This window comes from Panonychus citri, unplaced genomic scaffold (assembly GCF_014898815.1).
Source record: "Panonychus citri isolate SS breed McGregor unplaced genomic scaffold, ASM1489881v1 Contig00063, whole genome shotgun sequence".
Taxonomy (NCBI): domain Eukaryota; kingdom Metazoa; phylum Arthropoda; class Arachnida; order Trombidiformes; family Tetranychidae; genus Panonychus; species Panonychus citri.
This window is the reverse complement of record NW_026515468.1, coordinates 1,687,699-1,703,054: the sequence shown is the minus strand read 5'-3', so window position 1 is coordinate 1,703,054 and position 15,356 is coordinate 1,687,699.

Genomic DNA, 15,356 nt, shown 5'->3' with positions numbered 1-15,356 from the left:
TATCCGAATATTAACAACGCAAACTCTTTTTCTTTTGTATTGAGCGTTTTTTGGTGAATTTACTCTGAACTTTTGAAAAGAGATTTTTTCATCATGACGAAATGTTTTTCTTTCTTTTGTTTCAACCAAATGGAGTCAAATTAATCTGAAAATAATGTTTCTTATTCATTATCTTATCTCAATCCAAGAAAACCTCAGAGATGAACAATGAGCACAAACGAAACTCATCTGAATCTGAATCAGTTGAATGAGTTCTAATTGCAAAATCGATATGAATCATTTTCATGGAATCAGTTGAAATGTTATCATTTGTTCAACTAAATGTCGATATCAACATTGAATCTAGTGTTTGATTCAAGAAATATGATAAGTTGATGATCAACTGATGCACAATATCAACTTACGATTTAAACACTGATTGTAGATGTTTGTGGTTTCGATTGTTGTTTGTCTCTCATTGACCTCGAACATTGTTCAAATCTAAACTTGATCTTCTCTCTGGATCAAGATTATCATCTCTCTAATTGAACTACCTCAAAGGAGTAATTGATAAGATAAATGTAAATGATTAGATAATTTAGTAAATGTTTCACAAAAGGAAATGATATTTGAATATGTTATTAACTGTTCCCATGATGTTTCTTTGTCTCTGTGAGTTTTAAAGTTTAAAAAGACGCATTTGAATAATAACCAGACCGAGAGTCCGTTTCCGTCATCAACCTTATCATCTTCATCCTCATCTTGGTCTCCATCTTCTTCTTCTTCCTACGAAGAAGATGAGACTCATAGTAAAAGAGCTTTTGTCTTTAATCATCTTCATCTTCTGTTATCTTCATGTTTCACATGTTAGAGCATAATGAGAATAAAGGAGAGAACTGAAAACTCGCCAAGACTTTTATGCAAATTTTAATTCTACTCACTAATTAGAATAAACTATTTTCGTGGTAACCAAATTAATAAAAGAAAAAGAAACAAATGAGCTGCATTGGTAATCGAATTTATCATTTAGTTTATCGTTTCGATTCAAACATAAACTGTCACCAATTCTCAATTTAATCAACAGTTTTAATCAAAATTAAACTTTGCCAGTTGAAAGATTAACTAATTGTTCGTAATTATTATGAAATAACTGTTACCTTTTATTATCGTTGATAGTAACGCATGATCCAAATCAATGTCTTCCTTTGAGCATGATTATCTTGATCATTTTTGATTCGGTTCGGTGGTTAATTCTGATCGATAACCGATTGAGATATTAGGTCTTGTTACTTTTTTGCAAACAATTAACACAAAACAATTTGAATATTATTTAGTGTTGACAATTTGAACTAATCGCTGAAAATTGTTGGATCCTTTTAAAAGAGTTTATTTGATTCACTTAATCAATAATTGATTGGTTCTACAATCGATAGAGCATTTAATTGATTACTCGAATATCCTTGAAATATTATCGATATTTGTGATAAGAACGATAAAACTACCGTGTCTGATTGATTCCCAATACACTTGACAATTAGTCTTTATTATGATAATTTTGATTGTTAACAGTTGATTTGATTGGTACAAGTTTTGATTCGTAATTTAATTTTATCGAAATTTCCAATCAACATTAAGATAAAACTCATAATCTTATGAGAAACGGATTGAGATGATTTTAATCGTAAAACAATTAATTTTGATTGAGAAACGTTGATTACGTGAACATGAGATATTGTCTGTTGATTAATTCTAATTGATGTGTTTTCCTTGCAAAAGATAAAATGGAAAATCAATGTCAATGTTTCTTATTCTTATTCTTCATCAGAATCTGAACATAACCAAAATATTATCTGAGAAGATAATCAATGGAAAGGAAAGAAGCTCAATCCTAATCTAGTCTAAAGAATTGTAATCTGATATTTGAATGATGAGAGATCGAGAACGATGAATGGCTTAATTAGTTGAGATGGAAAATGATTTAGATTATAGACAAGATGATGAAGATAAAAGAGAGAAAATTTTACCAAGTGGAAAGTAAAAGATGGAACATTGATAGAGAAGAAAGAAAGATAAATACAGGGTGAACACCTTTACCAATGACATTTATGAGCTTTTACCTGGGACATTATTTTTACGCTCACTCCTTAAAATGTCAAGGGAAATGGTCACTCGGTAGCTTAGTGGGAAGATACCTGGCCCATGATGAAAGGAACATCTTATCTTTGCTTTTTGATAATAAGCCGTAAATCTTTGGTCATTATAAATTGACCTTTACCTGGACCTCGGTGATAATTAGGTAACCATTGGAAACAGTTTAATGTTTATATTCATGTGAACACAAAGTTAAACTTTAGTTGATTGTTGATCGTTTAATTGTTTTTGTCTCTTCTTCTTCTTCTCACTGATCAATACAATTAATATAATTGATGTTAATAAACTTGAGTCTTTGTTGATCATCAAAATGCCAAAATCAATTAAATTGTTAATAATAACTTGGGGCAGATTAATTTATTGTCAGCACAATTAATGTGGTTCAGGAAAGGTAGCAGTTTATTAAATATCATAATAGTATAATTGAGTTAATCAATTGCGACCAAACAATTAAATGAAAAATAATCTGGTTGAATTTCAAGTCAAAACATAAAAAAGTTTATTAGTTTAATGATTTTGGAAAAAAAATTAGTTCAATCAAATTTTGAGTTAATTAAACGACAATTTGATTGCGACATTAAATTGATCATTATTACAGTTTATGCTTTTTTTTGAAGTAGGATTTTAGTTTCAATTGGGATACTTGTTAATGTTTATAATCCAATTGATGACAACAAATTATCATAACAATTAACTAAATTTCCAGCCAAAAATTGGAAAAGTGAGAAAAGCTTTTCCTTTTCTATTATAATGCCAACCACTCCTCATCGTTTCCATCTCTCATCTTCCTCCTCCATCGTTAACGGAGACTATCTTGTATTCTTATCTGAACATAATCGACAAATTTGCCTCGAGGCAATTAGAGCCTTCGATATCTCTTAGATGCATTTTCATCAATATTTTGTTAACTTAATTGTTACAATGTTTCATTTTCATCGCATCTGCTAACCAATACTTTCGAGGAATCACCTTGATGGTGAAACCTGAAGGAGCCACGAGACTTTTAGGCCAACCAATTTTCTCGAAACATAAATGTTTCTACGATTTTCTTGTAAAAAATGAAAATTACCAAGAGAAAGTCACATTTTCAGGGCTGGACTATTTTCATTTTATCAAATTTTCAATCTTTTCTGTTTCCGGTTTTCATTATTTTCTGGATTCACAACTAAATCAACTTTATTTTATGACAAACTTTTATCAGTAACGTTTCCGGTTTGTTGTTGACTTTTTTTAATGATTTAAATTGCAGCAAAGTTACAAACAAAAATGATACTAATTATCAATAATTAACTAAATCAAAGTTTTTACAGTTCAACTTTTATTTATTTCTGTCTCTTTGTGAGTTAATTGTTTTCATACCACAATTTTTATCACTAATTAACTTATATCGCAACTTAATCAGTGCCAATCAAGTTACATCAACTTTATCAAAGTTAATCAACAAATTACTAACCTATCAAATATCTTAATAGTTAACATTGAATCTTAATTGCTGTAGGAAAATATCATCTTACAAAACTGTTTAAATGGTTGATAATCAATTTGATCTCAGTGATTGTGAATACAAAGTAAATTATTTACTTTAAATTGTTTCAAAATTTTGATTCACAGAATCAAAATCTAATCAACATTAATAAGTTTGTTTCTCACAATCAAAAACCAGATTATAATTGACATGAGATTTAAATTGTGATTTATTGATTGTTAAACTTGTTGACTTAATGACCAACCAGTAAACGTTGCATAATTTACAATGTTAAACATGATGAAACCTTTGACCTTGTGAAAATTGTGTTGATAACTATTGTAAATTCATTGACAAGATAAACGATTAAATTAAATGTAATCAATTGCAATTGATTGTAAATGAAAAACAAATAGAAAACGTTTCATGGTTAATGCGCCCTCTCCCGAGATACACAAATAATTGCAACTTAAATGGCGGGAAAATGTTTCCCAGGGTTCATCATGATAATAAATATTAGATTAATGATAATCAACTAACCTTAACCATCATTGCAAATGAATTTGCCTCTTTTTTATTCTTACACTTTTTGCCTTAAGCCACAAGTTAATATTTGCCATAGATTTAAATAGGAATCAGTTTTTTATTCTTGAATAAAATGGTGACAATGTCATTTGAATGATGTGATTGTGCACAAATTCATTGTGTCTTTTTGTGCGAGTGGGAGAGAAGGCGATAGATTGTGTGACTTGGTCTCACTTCTCATCGCACTCACTGTACCTGAGTCAGTTATTTGGTGATGAAGATGATCATCTTTCGACTATTATCGAAAGACACGCGTTCTAAATAAGCTAACTTACTGTTCGCTTTGTTTGTTACTTTGATTCGAGGTAATAGACTTTTACTGCCTCTTTTATTCTGTGGGCAGTGGGGTGTTGGAAGGGAAGAGGAAGGAAAGGAAAGGAAAGTGAGAAGAGAATGAGAAGATTAATGTAAAGGGAGGAGGAAGAAGGAGGATAAACAGGGAGGATTGATAGACATTGATGACAACCCAACCCCCTTTGTCATAATATATTCATTCGAGTTCCCTTGTGACTTTTGATTCTCTTTGATATTTTGTGTCCACGAAAACTGTTACTTGATATTTGCTTTTATCTTCATTGATTTGACCTTTTTTACCTTTTCCTTTGTTATTATTGCTTCTTAATCTTAATTTTGTTTTGCATCTTCATCTTAATCTAAACAAATCAACTGATGATTATGATGATGATAATTAGGATGAGCATGATGATCAATAATTGTTGATCACCTACTGATCAAGGTTAAATAACCTGCTGTTAATGTCAACATCCCTCTACAGGGAGGCCAAAATGATGATAACTATGATTATGAGAGATGAGATTGAGATTAAGATGAACCTGATTGTTGATTTGATTAGATTAACTTAAATTGTATCAATGATGAAAGCTTAATGGCACTTACAGATAAAGAAAGTACCAATAATATAATAATTTCCGCTTGTTCAGTTTTAATGTAATTGACAATTTTATGGTTTATATATCTGATCAGATGAGCTGAGAATTGATCATCTAATCAATAAATAACAATAACAATAAAAGACAAAACCTCAAGAGACAATTTAATCAACATCAATTCATTTAATCTGCTTCATGATTAACAATAAACTAATCAAAATATCACAATATGTTAATTTGATAACAATAAACATAAACTGTGAATCTAATTAAAGATATTACCGATAATTAGATGATAAAACTTTCTAATAAATTATCGGATTAATTTCAGTCTCATAATTAGATAAACAAAATGATGGAAAAAATGAAAACTTAGAAACTAATTAATTATCTAATATCATTTTAATATCAAATCTTTCTAACAACTTATTAGCTAATTAAACTTGAATGATAATTAAATTTGATTTTAATTACTCTGAGCATGATCACGTAATTGGTTTATATTAATCAATAAATTGAATCGAAATGAAATTAACACTTTTAATCTCTATTTAATTGACCTTAGAATTGCTCGGAACTCAATCAATTGTCACATCTAATTAATCATAATAATTTGCATGAGATATAATTGTAACATCGAGCTCAAGATATAAATTCAACTTGTAATTAATCTTTAATCATCAAGATGAAACGATAAATTCATATTAATAAAAAGAGTTAACAATTTAATCATTGTATCTGTAGGATAAGATTTAATCTCCTCATGATATTTGTTATTGATTAGTTTAATCAGGATATTATTCAATTTTCTAATTAAACCATTTCTTCAACCTCCAAACTCATTATTTATCTTAATGATGATGAGATAAAAATGATAATCGCTCCTCCTTCATCATCGCCATCATCATTATCATCGTCACACTCTCATTCTATCTAATAATCATCCTCATTATCTTCATCAAATGAATCTGATTGGTTCCGAGGAAAGATAAGGTATCAGCCGAATGAACAAAGAAGAACCAATGAGAATCATCATGAAACATCTTCTTCATCGATCCAGTTCTTTCCAAGAGAATCAACTTCATCTTCATCTTCATCTCTTGATGATTACAAGTAGAAAAAGTGAGAGAATCTGGTGCAAATAAAGATTCTGGCTCAAGAGATGATCAGATAGGATGAGGATGCTCAGAGTAGAAGAGAAAGATGGATGAGCAGGGTTAGCATGACATTTCTCTTCTCTTTAGGAACCAGAATTTTTTTATTCGCTTCGAGATGGAAGTTGATGGTCTATGGAAGAAATAAAAGCAAACTTAATCTTCTTCCAATGAAAGTTATGATAAAAGTAAAAAGAAATCATCAGTGATCTCATCGTCATTATCAACACATTTTCATCAACATCCTTTACCATTATCATCATCATAATAATCATCATCACAAGGATCATCATCATCATCAGTCTTTTGATATTTACTGTTGACATGAAATGTAACAAAATTTCATCATCATGATATCGTATGAGAAAAGCCATTTCTCTAGTTTTCCATCTTTCCGATGAATCTTTTTTTTCAATCTCTGCCTTTTTCTTTATTTTATTTTCTAATCTGTCATTCTGATCATTATGATGATGATACTCGTCACCTGAATTCAACGTTATATTATTCCTATTTTTCTGCAAACTTCCGGCTTAAATGCAAATATCATAACAGTAAAGATAAACAATTGCACATGATAAAACTTTTGGTCTCATGAAATTCAAATTCAGGTAAAAACTCATCAGAAGCTGATTGTTGGTGATAAATGGATAATAATATAATCAACATAATGATGATTATTTCAATCATTTTTTTTCTTCCACCATCATCCCAATCATTATCATCATTTTGACAACTTTTATAGACACTTTTTTTTGCTCTTTCGGTTCTCATCTTCATCTCTATCATCATTTTCATTGTTTGCCTCGTGGTTTCCTCTTCATCTTTAAATAATCATAATGAGTTGGTCAAAGTCATTTAACAAATGGTAATGATGAAATAATGACCAATAGCAAACAAAACAAGACAAAAATTGATCAAGGTGATAACAAAATGAACCCAACATTAGGTTTGTCATTAAAAGGCGTTGGGTCTCTTTCATCATCTCCATTTTATCTTCATCTTTATCTTCATCATCATCACTATCAACATGATCATTTAAAATAACAAAAGCAACAAAAAAAAGGGATTGTGATAACTTGTTCAGGCAACTATTAACATCAAACTATTGGGAGTTACTTTTATCACTTGTATTCGAGTTGTTGATTGTTGACAATAAACGATGTTCAAACTGTAGGTTGGTGTAGATAAGGGAATCATGTTGATCATCATCATCATGATAATGATAAAGAATAGGAAAGAGGATAAGCTGTATCAGTTTAGATAAATGGGCAAAGCTATTTAATTCTGGTGCAAGATGAAAAAGTCAAAGAAAACGCGTGTCGAACGCGTGCCATTAAACGGATTCCCTTTTGCTCCACATTGATTGAGGGATTTAGGGAACTCGACAAACAATAATAAAGAAGATCATCTCTTCTCGTTTACTTTATATTAGACTTTTAAGTAAACTTGTTATTCATAATCATCTTCATCTTCTTCTTCTTATGACCATCATCTATTTCATTTCATACGGATCAAAGATTCTTTCGAAATCTTTAATATTCTATTCTGTGTTATCTCTTTCAAATAGTTGTATCAATACGATAATCTCACCATCATCTTAATCTCCTCTCATCTCTATTTTTGTCTTATCTTTTGTCTTTTGTCTCTTTGCCTCATCTTTTCTCATCATCATTAACATTATCATTCTCGTCTCAATTTATTTGTTATAATTTCCTTTTAATAATGATACACAGACTGATGATTAATTATCAAGCTAGAAAGTAAAAGTTCATCAGAGATAATTTTCTCCATCTAATAGCATCCTTCATGATTCATGTAATATCCTTTGCTTTTAATCCAAATCAATGGTCTGAAAATGTTATTTAAAGGTTTAAATGATAATCCAGATGAATAATTCATAACTCATTTAAACTTGAATCTTTGAATTTGTTTCAATTTTTCAATTACGATAATCTTTTGATTACCCAATTAAATGGAAAGAGTTTCATATTCTCATGAATCTAACCGGAAGTTGTTGCATTGTGTTGACCTAGAAAAACTCAAACATTTGATATTTATTTCTATGTGTTAATCTGTTGAACGCCTTAACCATTGGGCTGATATCAAATGAACTGAATAAAATAACTGCCATTCACTTAAACCACCAGTTGAGGGTCAGTCAATTGACAACGAGTTCTAATGCTCGTGAGAAATGTATGATTAACTCAATCCCTTCGCATTTGGATATCAGATTATTAACAAAGGGAATCAGTTTATTACAATTTGCCCAACATTTAATATAAACAATAACAATCGATAAACTATCAGGATCTGTAATCGTAACAATGACTCTTGAAACACTAACATTTATCAATTATTTATATCGATATTTGTTCAGCTCTGATTATCAAATATCATTACACAAGTAAAAGGCTAATGATTAGTTGATCGATCAACTTGACAGCAATTTAATTTCAATTGGATTGCATCTTGTTGGTCTTTTAACTGGAAAAGTGTTTTGAAAAATCTGATGATCAAAATTATTGTTTTCAAGTTTTTGATCAAAACTAAAGCTGAAGATAATTAAGAGATGATAAATGTTATTAGATAACAATAATCTATTTACTCAAATCGCCATTAGATATTATCTTAAATTGACTTTGATTTAGTTGATAGTTTATTTTGTTATCATTAACTTTGAATCAATGTTATCGATTTCGTTCAATGTTTATCTTGCTTTTCTTAGGCAAAGAGATAGTAAATCCTAGCTAATCAATGGCTCATTTAAGAGTAGTTTTGATAAAATAACCTGAGGCAATATCGTTTGTCACATGATTGTAAAAACTTTTTTCCACCAAAATAAAAACAAGCAACTAGATAGAAAAAAGAAAAGCCCAAAAAAATGTCAACATTTTGAATTTTGCCCACAAAATGTTGGTTTTTGTTTGATAAGAATGAAGATGAAGATGATGAAGGAAAAAAGATTGTCCCATCGGTTGGGAAGAGAAAGTGGAAAAGAAAGAAGACAAGATAGAATCAAAACTTTTCTTTCTTATCTTGTCAACGAGAATTCAGTTTCGACTTCTCTCTCTCTCTCTCTCTCTCTGTCGTAATTTTGTCGTACATTGAGAAGTTGATGTTATTTGGGAAAATGTCTCCAAAGGACCAAAGCCAATTAACTGAAATGCTGTAACTTCAAACATCATCATCAACGTAATCAAGGTAAATGTCAACCTAATTGCGAGTAAGTGAAAAACACTCAACATCAACACAGGAAAATAATGAGAAAAAGAAAGAGAAAGTTTCACTTTTGTTTTTTGTTCTTTTCTGTCTTTTGCATCTACTTGATTCTTTCCTTTATGAGCCCAAGGCAATTTTCTGGTGTCTAGTCTCTCACTTGTTGTTATATATTCAGAAACATGAACAGAACTCAAGTTTCATGAAGAAAAAGAAAAATTCTTATATTATTTTCTTTTGTTGTTTTTTCTTTCAAATTTTCTTCTTGTCACTCATCTTTTTATCATCTTCTAATTATGTACCTTCATTATCATCTTACAGGTAAACTTTTGTCAAGTTTATCCCCAAGTTGAAAAAGTTGAAGGTCTCAATTGATTTACTTGGATTAATTTAGTTTCTTAACTTTGATTTGAATCATTGATTAGCTCAATCATTTGTCATCATTGTTTTTTATTGACTTTCCTTCAGTGTTGTCATTTAGATGGCAATTGATGATAGTCTTTTCATCAGCTTAATATAATTAATTGTACCTTTGATTATCAATTGTGATATGATTATTGATGCAAGTTAATCATTCTTAATTGCAATTAAATTGTCTTGACATTTATTCTTGTTTATTGTACTGATAAAGACAATCAAACATTATCATCTATGATTAGACATAAGTTGTAACTTTTAATCAAGAAACAAAATAATTAACCACTAATTTTAATCAGATCTTAAAGAAAATGATCAACTTTGAGATATACAATTAATCTGAATCTTGATAAGACGAAATTGTATCAATACTAAGATAGAAAATCGAACTGGAATCGATTCTCAAGGTGAAAAAAAGTTGGATTCAAATCGAGTAAAAGTTAGAGAAATGAGTTCGAAAGGTGATTAACTTTGTGGGAGGAAGATATTGATCTGAAATATTGTATCACTAATATAAAATGCAAATGATGAGATACAAAGTTAATTAACAATAAAGGTAAATAAGTTTGGTTAGAAAATGATTGATGAGAAGGCGGGAAAAAAGAAGAAGTTTTCATAAGAAAAAAATGATGAGTTTTTTTGTTCGAAATGGGTGTTGGTTGTAGAAGAGAAGAATAACAAGATGAAGATAAAGATGATTAGAATGATGATCAAAGAAGAAGATGAATGATGAAAGATGTAAAAGGATACTGAGGTTTTCTGTTTAACACGCGCGCGTGTTATCATAGTAACTTTTAATTCCCTGAAGGGAGAAAAGTGATCGAGTAAAAAGAGTTGATGTTTTGGTGTTAAAATGATCGTGAGTTTATTAAAGAAATTGTTAAATGATAAGAATCAATGATGATGATCAAATAGATGATGATAACTATTATCATGATTATAATGATGATTATCATGGTGATTATGGTCAACATTTGAAAGGGAGCAGCTCTGGTCTCACCTCCCAAAGTATTATCATGATAAATTATGATAAAAGGAACCATTTTATTACTGTGACCCTTTAGTTAATTAACAAGTTGATTGTTGTTTGGGTGAAATGATTTACCTTTAATCCTCCTTCAATATTTAAACTTAACAACAATTAACATGCTGATTAATTAGCTTTAGATTAATGTTAAATTTTCGCTTCATTTTCTGCTAACCTTTGATTTGCCGAAAAATTTTTAATTCAACTTCTAATTGCAAACAATGAGGTGTTTCTAATCCAGGTAAATCATTTCTAATTTGTATCCTTAAACAGTTAACTATTTGCCTTGAGGCATTTCTTTCAATTTCTATTGCTCAATATAACAATTATTCATTCACTTAATTGGCCAAAAATTGTTTCTCACAATTAAGGTTAAAAAAAACTTTCAAATAGCCTGAAAATAAATCAGTCTCAATTTTTGCTGTTTGGATAATTAACTTGATAATTAAGCTTAATCATGTCATTGATTCTAATTGTTGAGTAAACAAAGAGTGGAAAACAATTGATTATATTGGGAGAAAACGAAAAATGATCAAAATCTTGAACATTTAATTCGTGTTACTAGTTAACGATAAGATTTAAATTGTGAAAAGTTGCTAAACAATTTATTCTGTGTTTCGATTGTGGTTTTGAATTACAATGTAAAACAAGTCATTTTGAAGATAAGTTTTGCCAATTAGCAGATTTCCATTGATTGTCAAGGATTAACTTTGTCAACTTTCTCATTTCTATCCACCTCAATTCCACCACCACCACAACCACCTCTTTTCCTCCTTCCCTCTTTCTCCTCCTCTGTCCACCTCAAATCCCTGATAAGTTCACATGTAATACAAGAACCAATTCAATCAGAATTTACCTTGTAACTGAATATATTATATTAAGATTTTCCTTAAACCATTTGACAGTTTATGATTTATCATTTGATGATAATCATAAATGGTCAACTATGTTAATCATGATCCAGATTGACTGTTAATGTTTTCATATTATTAATAATAAATTGTTTGCATGGAATCAAAATGAAAACTTGAATATATTTAAATGGTAAATATAATACAATTGTTCTGAATTAATGTTAAACAATTTAAATATCAAAACATTAAGTTAATTGTCTCGAAAAATATTAGGTTGGTTAAATGTTGTTGGAAACCACAACAGGATGATGATAATGATTATGATCATGATGATAACGTTGTTATTGGTTAACTGGTTTTGTTAATTTCTGTGTATGCTGATTATCGTTCACATGGTTTTGGTCAACAATTAAAAAAGTAAATTGTTTTCTTTTCTTTACAATTAATGTGAATGAATGAAATTGATAGTTGATCAGGGTTGGGTTTAAATAACTCATCCAAATCATTTCGCTTTATTATGTAAACATAGTTCAGGTCAAGAGACTTGAATTAAACAATATTATTAGCGAGTTGACTAATTATGTTGATACTGGTTAGATATTGAAGGAGAACAGCAATTAACTTGATTGTTATCACGATATTCAAATTCAAAGGTAAATCAACAACAATCAACGTTCACATTTTTCGGTTTCTTTAAAATAAGTGAATGATAGCATTTGATTATCTACTTTTCTATTGATTAGTTAATCTCTGGTCACCAAATCATTGAGATTATCTTTTAATTTGATGAATTCATTGACACTCACAGATTGTTGGCCAATAGAATCCAAGTCAACTAATAAAACTAATATTTGATTGTCAATAAAGTGAAACAATCAACACTCAGACATTTCATGAGCTTTTGTATTTTCAGGGTCAATCTTATCTTGATCGACTCGATTATCAATTAATGATTACTGAATGTCTCAAATGGACCTTAAGGCGTTTTCATGATATCTGAAAGATAATCGAAAACCTAAAATTCATAAAGTAGAGATATTAGATAAGTTTAGATGGATCGATATTGAGAAAGAGGAAAAGAGAGTGAATGATGATGATGATGAAAAGAAATCAAGTTAAGTATAGAAAAGACTCGAGAAAGACGAAGAGTGATGATGGTGAAGACATAGAGAAGTTGAGAGGATGATGAAAGGAAGATAAGAGAAAATGTTGGAGAAAAAGAGAGATTTTCTTCTTCTTTTGGAATTTATTTTTTGAGAACATTTCTACTTGGAGAATTTCAACAATTTGAGGTTATCAATTTGATTGCCAATTGAATTTTATCAGTTCGTTGATAAGATTCCAAGGTTAAGATGGAAACAAGCAAATGATGAAAAATAGGAAATGATGTGTTAATTTCCGGTGAAAATAAACTTATTTTATCCTCATCATGATAACAGTTACAACGATAAAATCAGAGTAAATATCAAACATGTTTGAGATGATGAATAATCAACCATCAATCAGATAATTATTATTTCAATTGGTCGTTAATTTCTGTTAATGTTGAACCAGAACCAAGAAAATGAATTCAACCCGAAATGTTATCACCATGGAGACAATTCAGTTAACCAGAATCATTTTATTCTTGGTGACATTATGGTCTGCGTACGATAACTGAATAAGAAGTTGCAATCACCATTGGTCATCTCTCCATCTTCATAATCATCATTTTTTCATGTTCCTATTTAATATCCGGGTAACATCATGTTCCATTTAACATCTCTTCATGGTTCTGTGGCTCATGATGATCAAATGAACATGATTAACCCATAAAAATGAATGAATCTTTTTCTCCATTCTCATTGTTTATTATTTTCTTTCATCGTTGAATATGTGATCATATCAAAGCCTATAGAGTGAGAGTGAGAGAGAAACACAGGTCATGATGATGGACGAATGAGCCATTGAATATCTTTCTCATTAACAGAATCATCTTCATCTCATTCATATTTTTACCACAGATCAACGTAATGGCCAAAAAGAGTGAAAATACAAGATTTAGATGAAATAATAATATGGCGAAAGAAGAAGAAGAGGATGAGGATGATAATGATGATGATGATGATGATGATGGTTATGAGCCCTTATGATGATGAAGAAGAATGAGATAGAAACGTTGTCTAGTTTATCAAATACTTTTGATGCTTTTGTGGAGGAGTTTGAGAGAGAAAAAGATGAGGAAGGATGATGATGATGTTGATGAGATGGGAGATGAAAAGATGATGATGATAATAAAGAAATAGATCCTATAACAATCCTATATGATGATAGAGAAGAAAATATATTTGGGTGATAATGAGAATAAAACTTCATCTTTCATCTTTCTCTTTCTTTTCACCATAATCATCATGATCATGCTCTTTCTTCATTTCTCTTAGTTATGATTTCTGTTTATCCTAAAAGATGAAAACTTATTTTACGCTTTATCCTTACGATTCAAAAACTGAATCAATAAGAATAAAGATCATGATGATGATCATCATCATCTCATCATTTTCATCATGATGTTCATGATGAAGGAGAGAAGAGCAAGAAGATGAAATAAGTATTCAGTAGAATGATAAAGATGCTGACTCAACAAAAAGAAAACATCTCACCATCATCATCATCATCTCTCTTCATCATAAGATTGATTGAATTTATCGATACAAACGTGTTCTCTTTCTTTTCCCTTTCTTTCATCTTTACTGGTTATGCTTTGACAACATCAATTCTAACTAATCTCTTTTTCTCATCATCATCATTATCATCATCTTTTGGTTCCTTGATCTGTAATTGTCCTAAAAGTTATCGTTTTTGAAGAAGGATTTTCGGATATAACCTTATCAGCAAGCCACAGGCATCGCCATCAAACCTTTTATAGTCTAAACCAGTTACACTTTTTACTTCGCTTCTTTATCATCATCATTCTCATTCTCATCCTCTTCCTCTCCTTCCCTCTCCCTTTTTATCTCATCCTCATCTTCCTCTCTCTCTCTCTCTCTCTCTCCATCCTTGTCTTTATTGATCATTGATCGTTTAAGTCTATGTTGTTATTTTTTGGTGTAACTGTTACTCTGATAATTTTGAAAATAAAAAAATCGATGAGCGTAAATAACTTATCTCATCTTGTTAGCAATTAACATTTAAACTCATCATTCTCATGATAATGATGATGATGATCGTCACCATCATTGGCATCATGATACTTTCATTCATTGAAGTTACTATGGTTACATTAAAACCTTAACCTTGTTACCTCGTTAACATGTTATTTTATTAATACTTGTTATCATCGAGCAATTGACTTTCCTTTTCTTTATCATTAAACAGCAATCAAAGGATTTACTTGTAATCTGAATAAACCAAAACTAATCAGATCATCAAATAGCCGATTGATCAACTCATATGTTTGCAATATTTTTAATCATCAAAATCTAATTATCGACAATCTAAAGCACTGATAATCTGATCCGTTATCACTTTTATGTTAATCAAATTAAACAATCTATCAAATGGTTAACTTGATTCAATGAATTTTAAGCGAATTATTATTAATAAGCCAATGATTGTTGTCACTACAATTAGTTAAACAAA